The sequence below is a fragment of the Nerophis ophidion genome, linkage group LG02 (assembly GCF_033978795.1).
Source record: "Nerophis ophidion isolate RoL-2023_Sa linkage group LG02, RoL_Noph_v1.0, whole genome shotgun sequence".
NCBI classification, from domain to species: Eukaryota; Metazoa; Chordata; class Actinopteri; order Syngnathiformes; family Syngnathidae; genus Nerophis; species Nerophis ophidion.
Genome location: NC_084612.1, coordinates 13,678,271 through 13,695,217, shown reverse-complemented (window position 1 = coordinate 13,695,217; position 16,947 = coordinate 13,678,271). Strand labels below are relative to the sequence as shown.

At 41.4% G+C, this 16,947-nt stretch overlaps 1 pseudogene; it reads right to left on the bottom strand.

Moving 5' to 3' along the window:
* Positions 1 to 1,411: 1,411 nt before the first annotated feature.
* Positions 1,412 to 6,652, bottom strand: LOC133537007 (UDP-glucuronosyltransferase 2B13-like; annotated as a pseudogene).
* Positions 6,653 to 16,947: the final 10,295 nt, after the last annotated feature.

The window sequence follows — 16,947 nt, the reverse complement described above, 5'->3', positions numbered from 1 at the left end:
TCAGAGCAATGCCATTTGATAGGACAATCAATATTGAGAGTAAGTGATAAATGACTTCTTGCTTTTCTCTACTGAGACCCACATCCTCACAGAAAAAGATATATTTTCTGCAACCAGGTGGTAAAAATCCATCAGATGTAAGTTGCACATCTTTGTAAATTAAAACGAATCTCTTAAACTGATTGTATGAATAGTACATAATCCTTTTCAGAACAAGACTCAATAGTTATTTTTTTACATGTCCAATCTGTTTTATTTTTGAGGGAGAAATATGAAATTTAACAAGCCTAAAGAAAATTTGTGCACATTGTAATATGACTTAGACCTGCAGAGGTGGATAATGTTGCTCTTTCAGCTGAAAGGAGAAAGATACTCCAAGAAAATTATTTTTTGTCAAAATTCCTAATTCCCAGGTAATATGTAAACATTTCTTATGTTGCTTATGAGTTCTGAACCTATGGTTCTCTTCAATGAGGGTTGTTTCCAAAAATGCAGCAGCCTAGTAGTAATAAGAGAAAACATTTCAGTTTCGAGACACTTTGTTGGTTTACTTGTGCCTCCTAATTGTCCTTGAAAATGTAGCTTTTCGGAGAGCTGCGGTCAGAGCTGAGTGTCATGACCTGCCATGACAGGTCAGACTTTGTCAGCGTTTATTTCTGTTTCAGCGTTCTTTCCTTCCTTTTTGCCACTTCGTGCTGTGAGCTGATTGAGCACACAGTGCGGTGATAAGGAGACTTACCTGCCGGGACTAGTTAAAAGGGTTTATGTACCAGTGTTGCTTGCCTTCTGATACTGTTTCATTGCTTATTGCTTTTTTCTCACAGTGCCATTTGCAAGATGCTTAAACTTAGGCTTTCTGTTTTTCACCCATGGACTGCCGCTTCAGTCATGTCTGTCCTTCCTATTTTCTAAACTATTTCCTGGTATCTAATTAGGGACTTTCTGCTTGCATTTTCCCTACCTTATTTTCATTCTGAGGTCACGCCAACAATGCCAAACCCCGACTGTGAAATTGAGGATTTCTAAAACTGGGCATTTTTAAAAACTCAGTTTTTGTGAACGGTTATAACTGGCCTTTTTAGTTTGTGTCAAAATTTAAAAAATTACATTATTTCATGTTTTTAAACATAAACATTGTTGGTTTTATTTCATATAGTGATGGACACAGAAATGTGGCTTATAACATGCTTCCCGAGCTCTTTGGAAGTGTGCACTGATTTTAAAGATAAAATACACTTCATTGTTAATTTGTTATTTCACTATATTGATACAAAGAGGCGTTATGAGTGAGTTTTTTTTTTTTTTTACACCGGAGTCAGTGGTGCATATTTACCAGCTATGAGGTTTCCGGGGTGCAGAAGAAACTTTCAGTTTTGTAGTATCAAACAAGAACTATGGAACAAATGGCTCAAAAATTATAAGTAGAAGAGAATCTGGGAGGTATTAATTTAATGGTTGGGTCTAAAACATGGTTAACAAAACAGTTTTATGTGATGTCAACAACTAGCAGAGATATACAGTGATTGGTCCTCATTTTTGGTTTAATTTCCGTTGGTTTGATACATGTTTCCTCAAAAACATAAGTGGGAGAAGGATCATCACTGCTACAGTTGAAAATAAAGTAAAGAACACGTCCACTGAGTAGTAGGCGTACCAGGGCAGCTTGTAGGATTTGGTCCTCAGGTGAGCTGCACCTTTGTGTTTTATGACAAACTCGATCCAGAAGATGGCGTTGTCGAGCGATGTGATTCGCTGATCTCTGTGCAGCTTGGAGAGTCTCTCCATGTTTGTCCTGTAGGATGAATTTGTAAGAAGTTCCTGCAGGGTCTTTAGGAATGTGTTGTCTTGGTCCACTGAGGCTAATGTGACCAACATTGCTGCCCCTCTGTCCGTGAGACGCCTCAAATTGTCATACTGGTCGAAAAACAAAGGTATTCCCACAACGGGCACGCCGTGATACATAGCTTCCTGGACACCGTTTGTCCCGCTGTGAGCCACAAAAAGTTTCATCTTGGGATGACCAAGGAGGTCGTTCTGTGGCACCCAGTCCACCAGGAGAGTATTGTTGCCAAGAGTTGAAGGTTTGGCGCCTTTATATCTCCAGATGACCTTCTGAGGCAGCTTGGCAAAAGCCGCTGCTATCTTATCGGCTACGTCGGCAGGTAGTTCACTCACAAAAGTTCCAAGGGACATGAGGATGACTCCATGTTTTCCAGAACTTTGCATAAACTCCCCCAGGTGTTCTGGTAGAGGTTTGGCAGGTTGTCACTGGAATCCTCCAATATAGATGACGTTGGGCATGGTGGGTCGAGGAAACTCGAACACATAGTCCGCTCTCATGAGCCAAAGGTCTGCTGCTTGTACTAAGTCATTGTAATCAACTTTTGAGTCAAAGAATTCAGAGCAAACTGCTTGATAATGGGGTTCGATGAAAAATGCAAACTGAGCCTTCCAAAGGCTAAAGTAGATAAGATTTTTTTACCCTCTCAAAGAAAGTCATTTTATCAGACAACCCAGAGCCGGTCATGGGAATGTAAGTAAGGCAAAGGAGACGGTGCAATGAACAGATGCCCCTCCCCACTTGTCACCCAGCGCACATTGTAGACCAAAGGTAGCTTTAGCGCATGAGCCAAAATGTTGCCTGAACCCCCCGCTGGGTCAGTAAGGACCAGGTCATACTGGCGCTCCTTCAGACGAGCCATTAAATCTTCATCTTTGAGTAAATTCCTTGCCATGTCGCTCATGAGGGCAGCAAAGCTAAAACCCACCTGGAACGACACGACTATCAGACTAGCAAACATCATAACAGAGCTCTGTCCCCTCTCAATAGCTAAAATATTCTCTACGATTGGGTTGACAACGTCACTGTCAAGCCCTTTGCTGCCCGATACGGTGATGGAGTTGTAGTGCAGTAAGTTCTCCTTGATGTACCAGCTTGTGTCGGTGCGAATCACATCAACAGAGTGTCCTTGAGCATGAGAGCTCTGATCATAATGCCCATATTGACCCAGTGGCTGCCCTCGAAAGGGACTACTAAAATCTTGCCACCATCACAAGCTCTCCATGACAACAGAGCAATGCATAATAGGAGGAAAATTGAGCTTCCACGCAAAGGCATTTTTAACCTAAACACACAAGTAAAGACATTCAGCTAGATCAGTCAAGTCCATGACGTGTTCCTATGGTTTTATTTCCAATAAACATATTCATGACATACCTTATCAAGGTAAAGCAGCTGCGATCACTCATATAGTATCGTATTCCTCAGTCGCAGGGGTAAAATACAGAGCGGACACACAACTTCAAAGCCCAGCAAAGCTTACATAACCGTGTGTGTGCTATGTTGATAACCTCTTGATTTTCCCTTCCTGGAATGCCAAACAGTGTGGTCTCTTTAACCCTTTCTCTATTATGACTCTTTCACAGACGATTTGGGCTAGGGTTCAGATTGTTTCTTCAGTTGGTGTTTTTTCTGATTTCTCTTTAGGTTGTCCTTAGTAGTGTTTTATTTGAAGCGTTTTCCATCCAGAGCCTCTTTTCTCTGTGACTTCCCATTTTTATGACATTCAGTGCAATTAAAACACATTCTATTTGATGATATACTTTTAAATATTGACTTAGTTCAGCTCCTGTATCTTTAATTTGCATATTGTAGGTGTGTTTATTGAACAATAAAATGACGACTGATTGACTAAAGTTCAGTGTCTTTTTAGTGTTCTGTATGTGGATTATCAATCAATCATCAATCAGTGTTTACTTATATAGCCCTAAATCACTAGTGTCTCAAAGGGCTGCACAAACCACAACACAAACCACTACGAAATCCTCGGTAGGCCCACATAAGGGCAAGGAAAACTCACACCCAGTGGGACGTCGGTGACAATGATGACTATGAGAACCTTGGAGAGGACGAAAGCAATGGATGTCGAGCGGGTCTACTGAAAGTTGTCACCCGACAGAATATTGTGAAAAAACAAAAAAAAACATAAAGAAAATACCGTAAAACAAAAAGCTGACATTTTGATGCAATAGTAATATTGGATACAAATTTGAAAACACTTTGACTTTTCAGTACAATTATTGTAAATATTATTAATCTCACTATATGAAATACAACTTACTTTACCACAGCCCAAAAAAGTCTGCTATTTTGGAGCTATTTTTATTCTAGCTCCAGTACTCTGGAATGCCCGACCAGTAACAGTTAGAGAGGCTACTTCAGTAGAAGCTTTTAAATCACATCTTAAAAGAAATTTGTATACTCAAGCCTTTAAATAGACCCCTTTTTAGACCAGTTGATCTGCTGTCTATGTTTTCTGCTCTGACCCCCTTTCCTGCACAGAGAGGTTATCGGGTGACCACGGATCAACCTCCACAGAGGAGGAGTACGCTCTACCAAGTCGGAACCCAGAATGGACCACTCCTTATGCATCAATCTGTGACGTCGCTGCGCCCAGAGGTGTTTACATGCAAGAGGATCCCCTACTGGTCCCACTATGGACTGTACTCTCACGTTATTAACTGTATCCACTCAGCATTCGTTGCATCGGTCACCCGCATCTGTGATACCTTCCAAGGTTTCTCGTAGTTTCCATTGGGTTAAGTTTTTTCTTGCCCTGATGTGGGATCTGAGCCGATGTCGTTTTTGCTTGTGCAGCCGTTTGAGACATTTGTGATTAAGGCCTATGTAAGTAAACATTGGTTGATTTATTATTTATTCATGCATTTTTTTAATGTTATTATTCATGGAGAATATTCTGAATACATTGAGATCTGGAAGTGAACAAACGTCTCAAAATGATCTTAATGGTGAATAGAACAAGTAAAACCCGAGGCCTTTTTTTGTAAGGCCTCAGGGCATTCTTTTGCTTTATCATTCATGGAAAATATGCATCAAAATATGCTTGTGTTATGATGTACGACTGTAATTACCTTATTATATTTTAAAAAAATGTTTTTTTTTTATATGATGTCCATTGTATAGTATTTTAAAATAGGATACATGAATAGACAAGTTGACGATGGGATATTTTCTTATCAAAATGTGGACCTGATGCTGATGCCTCACTTCCATATCAGGTAACCATCAGAGGGACCTCCGTCATAGTTAGGGACGATGATGCTGGCCCATTTGTAGATAACCGGGATGAATAGGAGAGCTGATCCCAGGATGGATACCAGCAAGAACGCCCACAGAAATATTCGATCCATAACCTGGGTGACAAACCTCCAGTCCTGTAACACCTGCCCCCCGCCCCCGACAAAAAAAAAGAAGTCAATAACCACCAACAGTTTGTCAGAGTAGATTATTTCTGCATCAGAGCTGTAACATTGAACCGTTGTATGCAAAAATATTTAACAGTGAACTTATACACAGCTAATTTACATCTTGCATTAAGATAATAAAATGAATGACATGAGTAGCAACGTTTGGTATTGTGACTGTTGTTTTAAACAACAATGTGGGAAAAGTCCCAGCTAGCCATTTTTGGTTCCCAGTACATTGTGACAACGTTAAACTTTGGGCAATTAACATTTGCCTACGGTTGCATTTTGGGTTGATTTTGGTTCCATTTTGATTCGAACCGAAACACTATACAGTTCCAGGAACATTACATTTTACGTTCTCTTAACGTTACTTCATGTTCCCCTGGCCCATAAATAAAGTTCCAAAATGGTTGCTTTTGGGTAGTTTTTGGTTCTCGGAATGTTACATATGTTCTCTGAACGTTGCTTCTTGGTTGTATTGACCCCCACATCCTTTAAAAATGTTTTAGTATTATAAATGTAATACTTATAACTTACTCTACATGAGCATATTGTCAGTAATGAATTAAGAGGCAGGGCTTCACGGTGGCAGAGGGGTTAGTGCGTCTGCCTCACAATACGAAGGTCCTGCAGTCCTGGGTTCAAATCCAGGCTCGGGATCTTTCTGTGTGGAGTTTGCATGTTCTCCCCGTGAATGCGTGGGTTCCCTCCGGGTACTCCGGCTTCCTCCCACTTCCAAAGACATGCACCTGGGGATAGGTTGATTGGCAACACTAAAATTGGCCCTAGTGTGTGAATGTGAGTGTGAATGTTGTCTGTCTATCTGTGTTGGCCCTGCGATGAGGTGGCGACTTGTCCAGGGTGTACCCCGCCTTCCGCCCGATTGTAGCTGAGATAGGCGCCAGCGCCCCCCGCGACCCCGAACGGGAATAAGCGGCAGAAAATGGATGGATGGATGGAATTAAGAGGCACATTTGGCGGAACATCTTGTAAATGTTGTTATAAAACTACATAAATTAAAAGAAACAGCTTTGTAAATTGTAAATAAGAGGAATAAAAGTATATACAAATTCAATTACAAGGTGTAAACATTTGTTTAGAGTGTTCTGCTGCCCATTTTTTGCTCCACTGTTTTAAAAAATAGCAAAACACATAATTGTAATACAAGAAGATTGCCAACAAATTTTCAAAAGCATAACAAATTCCAGTATCACCAACTCTAAACTTCCTGATCACATAAAGTCATTGAAATAAATCGAATGTATCTATTTATTGTGAACACACTAGAAACAAGAAAAATAGGATTTTTCTACTTTACCGTCTGTGTGGGGCGAACTTGAAAGTGTGCCCAAGTACTCAGAGTTTGCTTCTGTGGAAGTTCTTGAGACAAGCCGCTAAAGTAGAGGTCAAAATGAAGTGAAGTTATACATCAAAGCCTAGTCAATCAAGCTTGGCGTAAAACTAATGTGACCAATATTTTATGACTTGCCTGTAATGATTTTGCAGAGGATCCGGTTTTTCCTTCTTAGAACTTCTGCCCGACAGGCTATAGTGTGCAAGTTCATCATTTGGGGCCACGCAGTATAGGATATGGCCAGTATTTTCCCCTTCCCTTGTTTGAAGGAAATGTTGCTGTAAAAACACAATTATGCAAAGGAAATGAATGTGACATACTTATAAAATCTAATTTGTAAGAGAAATCAGTTCAGTTATGAGATTGTAATTCATGCTGGATTAAGCCCGCTTAATTACCATTGCATTCCTCTTTTCAGCTTGGGCCAGACTCCTGTCGAGCTCCTCTAGTTCAGTTGAAGTTAGGGATGGTGAAGTGATCTACCTGCTGAGGAGGCTAAAGTGACGTGCGGTCTTCCTGCATTTAGGGATTTCACCGTGGCCTGCAAGTTCCAAGACTACAGGGACATTTGTGATTGTTCATTCTAGATTTCATACATTATGCATTGGTAAAGTAATTGTGTGTTAGGTACTTATGGCTCTCAAACCTGTCAAGTTGCATGCCTAAAGTAGAAAAAAAATAATGAAAAAGAAATTGTATCGGAAAAGATGAAAATACAAAACTAGCGTACCTTCAATGGAGTGCGAGGATCTATACGGACGTGACGTTTGGGATCCCAGGTAACTGTCTGATTGAACCAGGATTTGTTGCGGTTTGATGTTGATTGATTCGTCTGAAAAGAAAGTCTATTTGAATGTTGCATAATTTATTTATGGTAGGCTTCTTAACACATGCTAGAAGATGATTTAAAAAAAAAAAAACTCACATTAAAGCGGTGGAGGCGGATACATTTCCTGTCCTGAAAAAAAGGCACACAAACACATTTCAGTCAGTTATTAATCATGAATGTAAGCTGCATGCTAAGAAATATGACATGCTTGACAGGTTTTGTTAAATATATGCATAAGTCTGTACTTACACGCAGGGCTTACAGGCCCTTGCTCCATCAGTAATTTATATTTCTAGGTAGAGTGATGGTGCCTTCCCGCCTTTCTTAAGCGAGACTAATCTGCTATACTCCTCATCATTGCCTCTCGCAGGCAGGGGGCCCGAGACAAGTACTCGATGCCGAGACATCTTTCTAGCGAGATTACAAGTATGTGCTATGTTCCTCTTTAAAATCTCTGACTGTCTCATCCAAGTGTCATTGAAGCCGACGTGAACAACTATGTTCGCATAGCTAGTGGTGCGGTTAGCCTGTTGTACGTTTTTACTAGGCCTGTTGCGAGTCAGTGCCCGATGACTCGCTACAATGTCGGGTGCTCTGGCTCTGGGAATACACTTAATTATGGCTGGTTTACTAAGCTGTATGTTCCGGCTGATGGAGTTCCCTATGACTGAAGTTAGGCGTCCGGTAGACTGGGTTGTGAGGCTAGCTAAAGGGTTAAATCTATTGTGTCTCAACCAGTTCACCATGGCTTGTAAGCTGCTTAAGTCTGGGCAAGTCAGCTCGCTATAGCAAATGCGAGAAAATGTGTCTGTGGTGTCTAAAGTTACAAAATGACTCTGCTCTAACTGGTGGACACGGTCCTCGAATAGAGCCAACCTATCCATGAGAACTGTACACTAAGTCGAGTTCTTGCTGTCTTCGGAGCGAAGTAGCTTCGGTCCGGGACTAGTTTAGCTTTGCCAGCTTAGCAGCTAGCTAGCTGACAGTGAGGCAGTGAAACAGAGATTGGGTGCTTTGTATTTTGATAAGACTACTGAATATGTTGGAGAAGGAATAAAGAAAGCTGTAAAACAAATTGATGGCCGAATAGGGTACCATCTTAGCTTCATGTCAGTGCACACGCTTTACAGAATTGAGTCTTTTTTTTCAATACCATGCCAAAATATTCCTCTTTGCCCATTCCTTTTTTCAGTATCTCTCAAACTGTATCAAGTTGCATTGGAAGCGTTTGTTTTCATCCAGGATGTTTGTGTACATTGCTTCCATTAATCTTTCCCTCTATCCTGACCAGTCTCCTAGTTCCTGCCGCAAAACAAACCCTACAGCATTATGCTGCCACTGCCATGCTTCACTGTAGGGATAGTATTGGCCAGGTGATGAGCGGTGCCTGGTTTCTTCCAAACATCCATCCATTTCTACCGCTTATCCTTTCCGGGGTCGCTGGAGCCTATCTCAGCTACATTCGAGCAGTAGGCGAGGTACACCCTGAACAAGTCGCCACCTCATCGTAGGGCCAACACAGATTGACAGACAACATTCAAACTCACATTCACACACTACAGCCAATTTAAGTGTTGCCAATCCACCTATCTCCGGGTGCATGTCTTTGGAGGTGGGAGGAAGCCGGAGTACCCGGAGGGAACCCACGCAGTCACGGGGGGAACATGCAAACTCCACACAGAAAAATCCCGAGCGCAGTATCAAACCCGGGACCTTTGTATTGTGATGCAGACACACTAACCCCTCTCCCTCCGTACTGTCCCTCCTCCTAACATGATGCCTGACATTCCTACCAAAGGGTTACATTTTTGTCTCACCAGACCATCAGACCAGGAAATGTTGTTTCTCATGGTCTGACAGTATTTCAGGTGCATTGTGGAAAACATTTTTTATAAAAAATGGCATACGTCTGACCACTACACCATAGAGGCCTGATTGGTAGATTGCTGCAGAGACCTTCCAGGTTGTCCTTCTAGAAAGTTCTCCTCTCTTTACAGAAGAATGCTGTAGCTCTGACAGTCTGACCATCGGGTTCTCGGTCACCTCCCTGATTAGACTAAGATGAATGCAGCAGCAATGTACAGAGACATCCAGGATGAAAGCCAACGTTTCCCATCCAACCTGATGGAGCTTGAGAGGGGCTGCATAGAGGAATGAGTGAAACTGCCAAAACAGGTGCGCCAAGCTTGTGGCTTTGTATTCAAACTTGAGGCTGTAATTGCTGCCAAAGGTGCATCAACAAGGTATTGAGCAAAGGCTGTAAATATTTACGTATGTTTGATTTTTTTTTTTGTTTTAATAAATTCCCCCCAACCAAAAAAAAAAACTTTCACATCGCATTTTATGGGGTAGCGCTGTGAATACTTTCCGGATGCACTGAAAGTGGGCGTTCCAATTTGTGCTAAGACTCATTAGAAAACAGGTCTAAAATCACTACTGTGTTTATGATAGGGGGAATTTACCTGTAGACATTAAAGTTGGTATGGTATTTTTAGATCCAAAACTATGAAATAAGTGCTATTGTTTTCAGCATTAGAGGGGTCAGTCAAACATCATATGCTGCAGTAAAAAGGTGAGGGGTGTAATATTGACATTATTATTATTGACCAATATCTGCTTAGAGTTGGAGTAACATGTCGGTAAATTGATAGTAGTATGGGTAATGATTGACATGAAGACTGGCCAATGTCTGCTTTTAGGGTGACTGACACACTGACTAACAACTTGTACAATGTATAATGAAATGGTGAGGTGGCTCCCAAGGATGCAAAAACGTGTTGTGTGTGGACAATAGTTCTTCCTTTTATTTTGGAGGAAGCACAAAGTAGCAAAACAAAGGTGATGGTGGTAAACACAAAAACATACCATGTAAAAAACTACCAAGACAAATAACCTACACAAAACCAAAAGCGCTAGACAAGGCTAGGAAAAATACTTCATGAAAGAAGTAAAACAGAAAAACAAAGTACAATATAAAAATGTTAGACAAGGTTAGAAAAATACAGGCAAACCTGAGAAGATGGGCACAAGACGAACTAGGGAGTCCTCTGGCAAGACAAACAACATATGCCTCTGTTGCAAGCAGTAGATAAAGTTCCAGCGCTCACATGTCAGCAGCCAGGTTAAATAGGCTGCCACTTGATCTACCTCAGCACGACGGCCAACAAAACCGTTTTACAAATATCCTAATTCCGCTCAGTGGGGTCAAGCGGTGGGAGAAGTAGGTGCAAAGGTGCAGCCTCTAGTCAGAGGTAGACTTCTGGGAGAAGATAGCTCCTACACCGGAGTCGGGGGCATCAACCGCGACAAAAAATGCAGAGGACTGGTCAAAATGCAGGCGCATTAATTAAAAAAATGTTTGAGTCTTTCAAAAATTGCGTAGGCGTCACACCACACCACAAAAGTTTAACCTTAGTGGAGTTGAAGGTCATAATGGGCTCTGCGACTCGGCTAAAGTTCCTAATGAATCGCCAATAGATATTAGCGAAACCTAAGAATCGCTGAAAATGTTTTCTGGATGTAGGTACAGGCCACTCAAGGACCACCTTGATCTTAGCCGGGTCTAGAAATCTGCCCCTTCACCACAAATCCCAGAAAAGAAACAGATGAGGTATGAAAAAAACATTTCTTCACCTTGACAAAATATCTAATTTCCAGTAACCTGTGTAAAATCAGACCAACTTGCTAGATGTGCTGCTCCAATGAAGGTGAAAATGTATGTTTTCTAAATAAACGAACACAATGCGCCCTGACATATCGCGAAGAACATCATTAATAAGACTCTGGACAACCGCAGGGGCATTTGTGAGTACAAAAGGCATAACCAGTTATTCAAAATGGCCGAGTGGGGTTTTGAAAACAGTCTTCAAACTCATCCCCCTCTCAGATCTGGACGAGATGGTAAGCATTGCGGCAGTTGGGCTCGGTAAAAAATGTTGGGGCATGTAAAAGTTAGAAACTGAATCAAATAAAGGCAGAGCATATTTATTCTTTGCAGTTATATTATTTAGTGCATGGAAGTTTATGCACTGTAAAGTCTTGTCTTTTTTCTTTACTAAGAATGAACAGGATGGGCGAATAATGCCAGAGGCGAGGGAAGATGTAATGTAGTCTTCCAACGACCCTCTCAGGTTTGTCATTATATAGCACCCGGGAGAAGATCAATACTACAATCATATGGGCGGGGCAAAGGCAGAGATAAACAAGCTGTCCTTGCTAAAAAAAAAAAAAAATCTCCCGAATATAATAAGTGGAAGGGACTAAATACAAATCGATTATCTGAGGGGGGACACCTTTGACAGCTGAAAGTGGGCGCACAGACCCAGTTGTGACAAAACACACTTCAATTAAGAGGAGCACATTTCATCCATTCTAAATGACAATTGAGTTGATTAAGCCAAATTAGCCCGAACACCAGCAAAGCAGCTCAGGAAAGAATAATAAAAAACAATGGATTTATAAGTATTACCAGATAACTGGAGTGAAAGGAGACGAGTCTGATATGTAATATTGGCTGGGAGACGTCCGTCTAGAGAACGAACAACCTTGAATTGAGGTAGTTTCAACAGAGAAATGGCATGATGTAATGTAAAAGTCTCATCTAAAAACAATCGTCGACTAGTACCTCAATATCAATGTTCTTATTGGCCCAAGAGAGCGTACCTGTCAGTTGAATTCAGTTGATTATCTGGTTAGCTGGCAGGTCAGCTGACACAGGTGCTTTCAATGTTGATCCCTGACATGAGTGATGAGCACCTTGAGTGCGTGGTAGGTCTTGGTGTCGAGGACAGCGGCTGAAAAGATGACTGGCTTCCACGCAATAGATGCACAGACCCAGGCGAAGACGGCGGCTCCTCTCGCCAGGGGTGAGGCGGCTCCCTCCCAAATGCATCGGCTCCTCTTTCACCAACTCTGCTGAAGATTCACTGTGAGATAGAGAGGTGACCCAAAACAAGTGCTCCCCGGGGACAACACGGCCGATGGGCGCCTTGTCCTCCTAAAGGTCGATGAGCCTCTTCTCAATACGAATGGCCAGGGAGATTGAGTCGTCAAGGTCATTAGGGTTCTTCAGGGAAACCATCTGGCAATGAATATGGTTCGCCAAACCCCGGAATAATGCGTCAAGGAAAGTGGACTTGTTTCAGTAACTCTCTGCCACAAGCTTGAGGAAGTCCGTGCCGTTTCCGGAAACACTACGCGTGCACTGGTGGATCTTGAATAGAAACCTCACTGCCTCTCGGCCAGGTGAATTGCGCTCAAAAACCTGTCCCATTGTTTTGGCAAATGCGGAGTAAGAGGAACAAATGGCTGAACGGCAGTTCCACTGAGATTTAGCCCATGTCACCGCTCGCCCAGACAAGTAAGAAATGTCAGAAGCCACCCGTGCTCGCTCTTAGCAGAAAGCTGACGCTTGCAGTTCAAAATAAAGTTAAAATTGAGTGAGGAAATAGCGGACGTCTCCCGAGTCTCCAGAGATGCATTTGGGCCGAGAGAGTACGGAGCACAAGGTAGGTGAGTCAGTGTTCATGGAGGAAGGAATGTCGTTGTCAGTCAGCTGCACGGCACATTAGTTGGCCCGGAGGGATCGGCCTGCCTTAATGATAACATGGCATTTATTTTAGATTTTAATACTGTACCTCAATGTGGCCATCCTGTCAATCAGCAGATTCCTTTATGCTCGCTCCAAGAGAGCCAAACTGCTTCTCATGTCTGCTCAGGCACTTGGTGGCGGGGAGGCTGCTTCAGTGAATTTGCTTTAGCAAGGTCCATTGTTCGTATGGCAGGTTCTTTCTATAACGTCTGGACCCCAGATGCAGAAGCGGAACAGCAGGTGAAACAAAAAATATTTTTTTGACTAAATCTATAACAAAAGTAGTCCTTTGGAAAGCTAGAGACAACTGAGCAAATATTAAATAGCAACAAGTAACAAAGGAGAAACTGGAAACAGTGGAGTGATGGCAGGTTTCACAGGAAAAGGTGACAAAGTGAAAATACCAGCAACAAGTTGCCTGTTCCCCTCAGCTTAAAAAGCAACAAGACACATAGAAATCAGGTGTGCCCAACTGCCCAGCTGTAACCAAGTTGGAAATCAACTCAAGAGAGAGAGAGAGTTAAACACCTCCAAGAGGAAAAGGCAAACATAAAAATGCAAACAGGGTAAATGTAGAGATGGATGTTATTTTTTTGCATTATAATTATTAAATAAATGCAATGAAAAGCTTGCTTACAATGGAACCTATGAGAGCCGCTCTATTCCGCCTATAAAGTCCTTGAAAAATCATCCAAACACCTCCATCAAGGTTTTATACACACAATGTAAGTATATATGTAATATCGTAATGGCCGCATTTATAACATTTAATAATTATGTATTTTGTTTTATGTATTTTAACCATTTTGAGCATACGTGGCACATTTATTTCCAAAACATATTACGTTTGCTTTTTTTTCTTCATCATTTAACTCAGACTTCTGTCCAGCTGAGAAACTTGATTTATGATCTACAAAAAACTTTCAGAGAGCAAGAAAGCAAGGAAACCCCTCGTCAGTCGAAATTGTACACATGCTTGTGATCACAGCGCCACTATAAATAGTTTGTCATGTGTTAGCACTTATAATAGCAATACCACTAATACTTGGTTAATATTCAAATCACGAAATGTAAATAGAGTATTGTTAGCTGTTTTTGGATGGTTATTTATTGGATCATGTGGGCGAAATAAAGGACCTCCCATTAGCTTCACTGTAAGTGGACTTTTATTTACAAGTTAGAATGCATTAAAAAAAAATCCTTCCGTCGTCATGTCTTTCACAATGATCGTGAACGATGTGCAAAAATTAAAAATGGCTGCAGTTCCCCTTTAATGCCATGTTAAGTTTCACCACATTAAGGAGCTGTAAGATGGCCAGTCCAAACGCATATGGTCTGATTCAGATATTCCACTGGAGAAACCCAGTTCTGGTAGTTCCCAAAAAGGTATTTGAACAGCTCGTCTTCGGCTTTTGCATTACAGGAAAGTTTGGGAACACTCGAGGAAGATAAAATGATGAAATAAGATGTTATTGCTTGTATTCCGTGACGTAAATTTTTCCCGGAAGTGAAAAACAGTGGCGGTCAGCCAAGTTAAGATTTCTGTTGTGCAGCAAGAAGCGCAAACTATCGGAGTGCGCAAAGGGCCTAAATATTCCTGCAAAAAGCAGAGATAAGCAGAAAATCTAACTACTCAATGTAATAGAGCCCTATAATTTATCAAAAAAAGATATGTCGACATTATTAAAGTCTTCTTTATGAACGTCCATTACCGCACCCCAAAATCCACACAATACCTTAGAATATAAGTAGGGTTTTCTTGGGGTTGCTGCCTAAAATCATGTTCATAAACTGACCTGAGAGGGATCCAGAAAAGATCAACAACACCAAACAGATGATCCAGTCAAGGCCTTGCGGTGTCCACTCCGCCAAGCAGAAAAAGCACAAAGCTGAAGCTCTGGCCTCCAGCGTGGTGTCCAGTCTGACCAACCACCAGAGGGTTCTCAACAACACAGAGCTCTCCAATCTTAACTTTAACAGAAGTGAGATGGCAAAACGTGGGGAATCGGGCTCGTTGTGCTGGCACCAGAAGTCTGGAAAACTCCCTGTGGACGAAATGGAGGCGGCGGAGGCCTGGGCAGCCTCAGAGCCTTGACTGGGGGCGGTGTGCCTGGCAGTGGGAGTCAATGCCCCAGCTGGGAGTCGCTGGATGTTGGAGATATGTGTCTGCTATCAATCTCAACAGAGATGAAGGAAGCCATCAGGAGCGTCAAACACATCGCACAGCATATGAGACAGCAGAACGAAGCGAATGAGCTGAGAGCTCACCAAAGCACACAGGAGGATCTGTGTCATGAGGTACACTTGGAAAAGCTATTCATTCATTTCCCAGTCATTGGAAGCCAAGGCCTATCTGTGGCAGGGTTTCCAATGTGAACATGAACGTCACACTTCCACGTTTCTTGGGAAATCAGCTGTTTTTTTGTGTGTCCTAGTGTGCATCCTCTGACCCACTGGCCTTTTCCTCCAGCCTCTTCTACTTGGGGATGACATATAAATATGTTTGAAGTATATTTTGGGCAATTTGAACAAACTTTTAAAACACAGTTTAGTGTAAAAAAAAGGTGCACATCATTTTGGAGGACAGTTTTACCAAGAGGAAAATGTCAACTCATTTTTACTAAATGACAATGTAAATAATAATACAACTGTATATGTGCACTGCACATATAATGTATTATTTGTCCTCCAGAAGAGCATGAACTGTCTGACCAATAGTTTAGTCTTAAAAAGATGATCAAAGAGAGACACTATGTGGTGATACCGCGCTACTACATCTGCCTACAGAATCCAGTTTTAAATGTAAAACTTGGGAGGCTATCCAAAGATGCACCAAAAAGGACAGGGAAAATAAAGTTCACAGTATAAGTGATTCCAGACTAGTTTGACTTCCTTAATCTGTTTGTAAGTAAATTAAATGTGTGTGAATGCCTTTGAACTGAAGACCTAAAAAAAAAAACAGGCCTCCAAGGTTCAATCTTCAGGGCTCCCTCAGAGCAATGTCATTTGATAGTACAATCAATATTGGGAGCAATCTATAAAGGACTCTTTGCTTTTCTCCATTGAGACCTACATCCCTTGTCGAAAAAGGCATATTTTCTGCAACCAGGTGGTAAAATTCCATCAGATTGAAGTCACACATCGTCACAGATGAATAACTTATGCTCATGTCATGACCTACTCCGTTAAATTGTAAAGGTTTGCCTTTGCGAGAGTGAATCTTAATAGGGACCACATTTGTAAATGGAAATGAGTCTCAAAAAATGACTTGTTTCTGATCTGCCCGTTTTTAATAGGGGTTATTAGAGATCACATGAATAATACATAATCCTTTTCAGAACAAGACTCAATAGTTGTTGTTTTTTACATGTCCATTCTGTTTTATTTTTGGAGGACACATAGTAAAACTGACAAGCCTAAAGACAATTTGCGCACATTGTAACTTGACTTTGACCAGGACAGATGGATTTAGAAATAATTTTGCTCTTTTAGCTGAAATGAGAACCATACTCGAGCAAGATGTTTTTGTGTTGTTGTTTAAATTCCTAATTCCTAAGTAATTGAATTGCAATTTCTAAAATATTTCTTATGTTGCTTACTAGTTCTTAATCTATGGCTCTCCGCAATAAGGGTTGTTCCCAAAACTGTTGCCGCCTCGTAGTAATAAGAAAAAACATTTCAGTTTGAAAACATATACTTGGTTTACTTGTGTCTCCTAATTGTCCTTGAAAATTTAGCTTTTTGGAGAACTGCGATCAGAGCTGGGTGTCATGACCTGACAGGTAAGACTTTGAAAATTGCTTTTCAAGTGTTTATTCCTGTTTCAGTGGTTGTTCCTTCCTTTTTGCCACTTTGTGCTGTGAGCTGATTGAGCACATTGAGCATAGTGATGGACGCACATGTTTT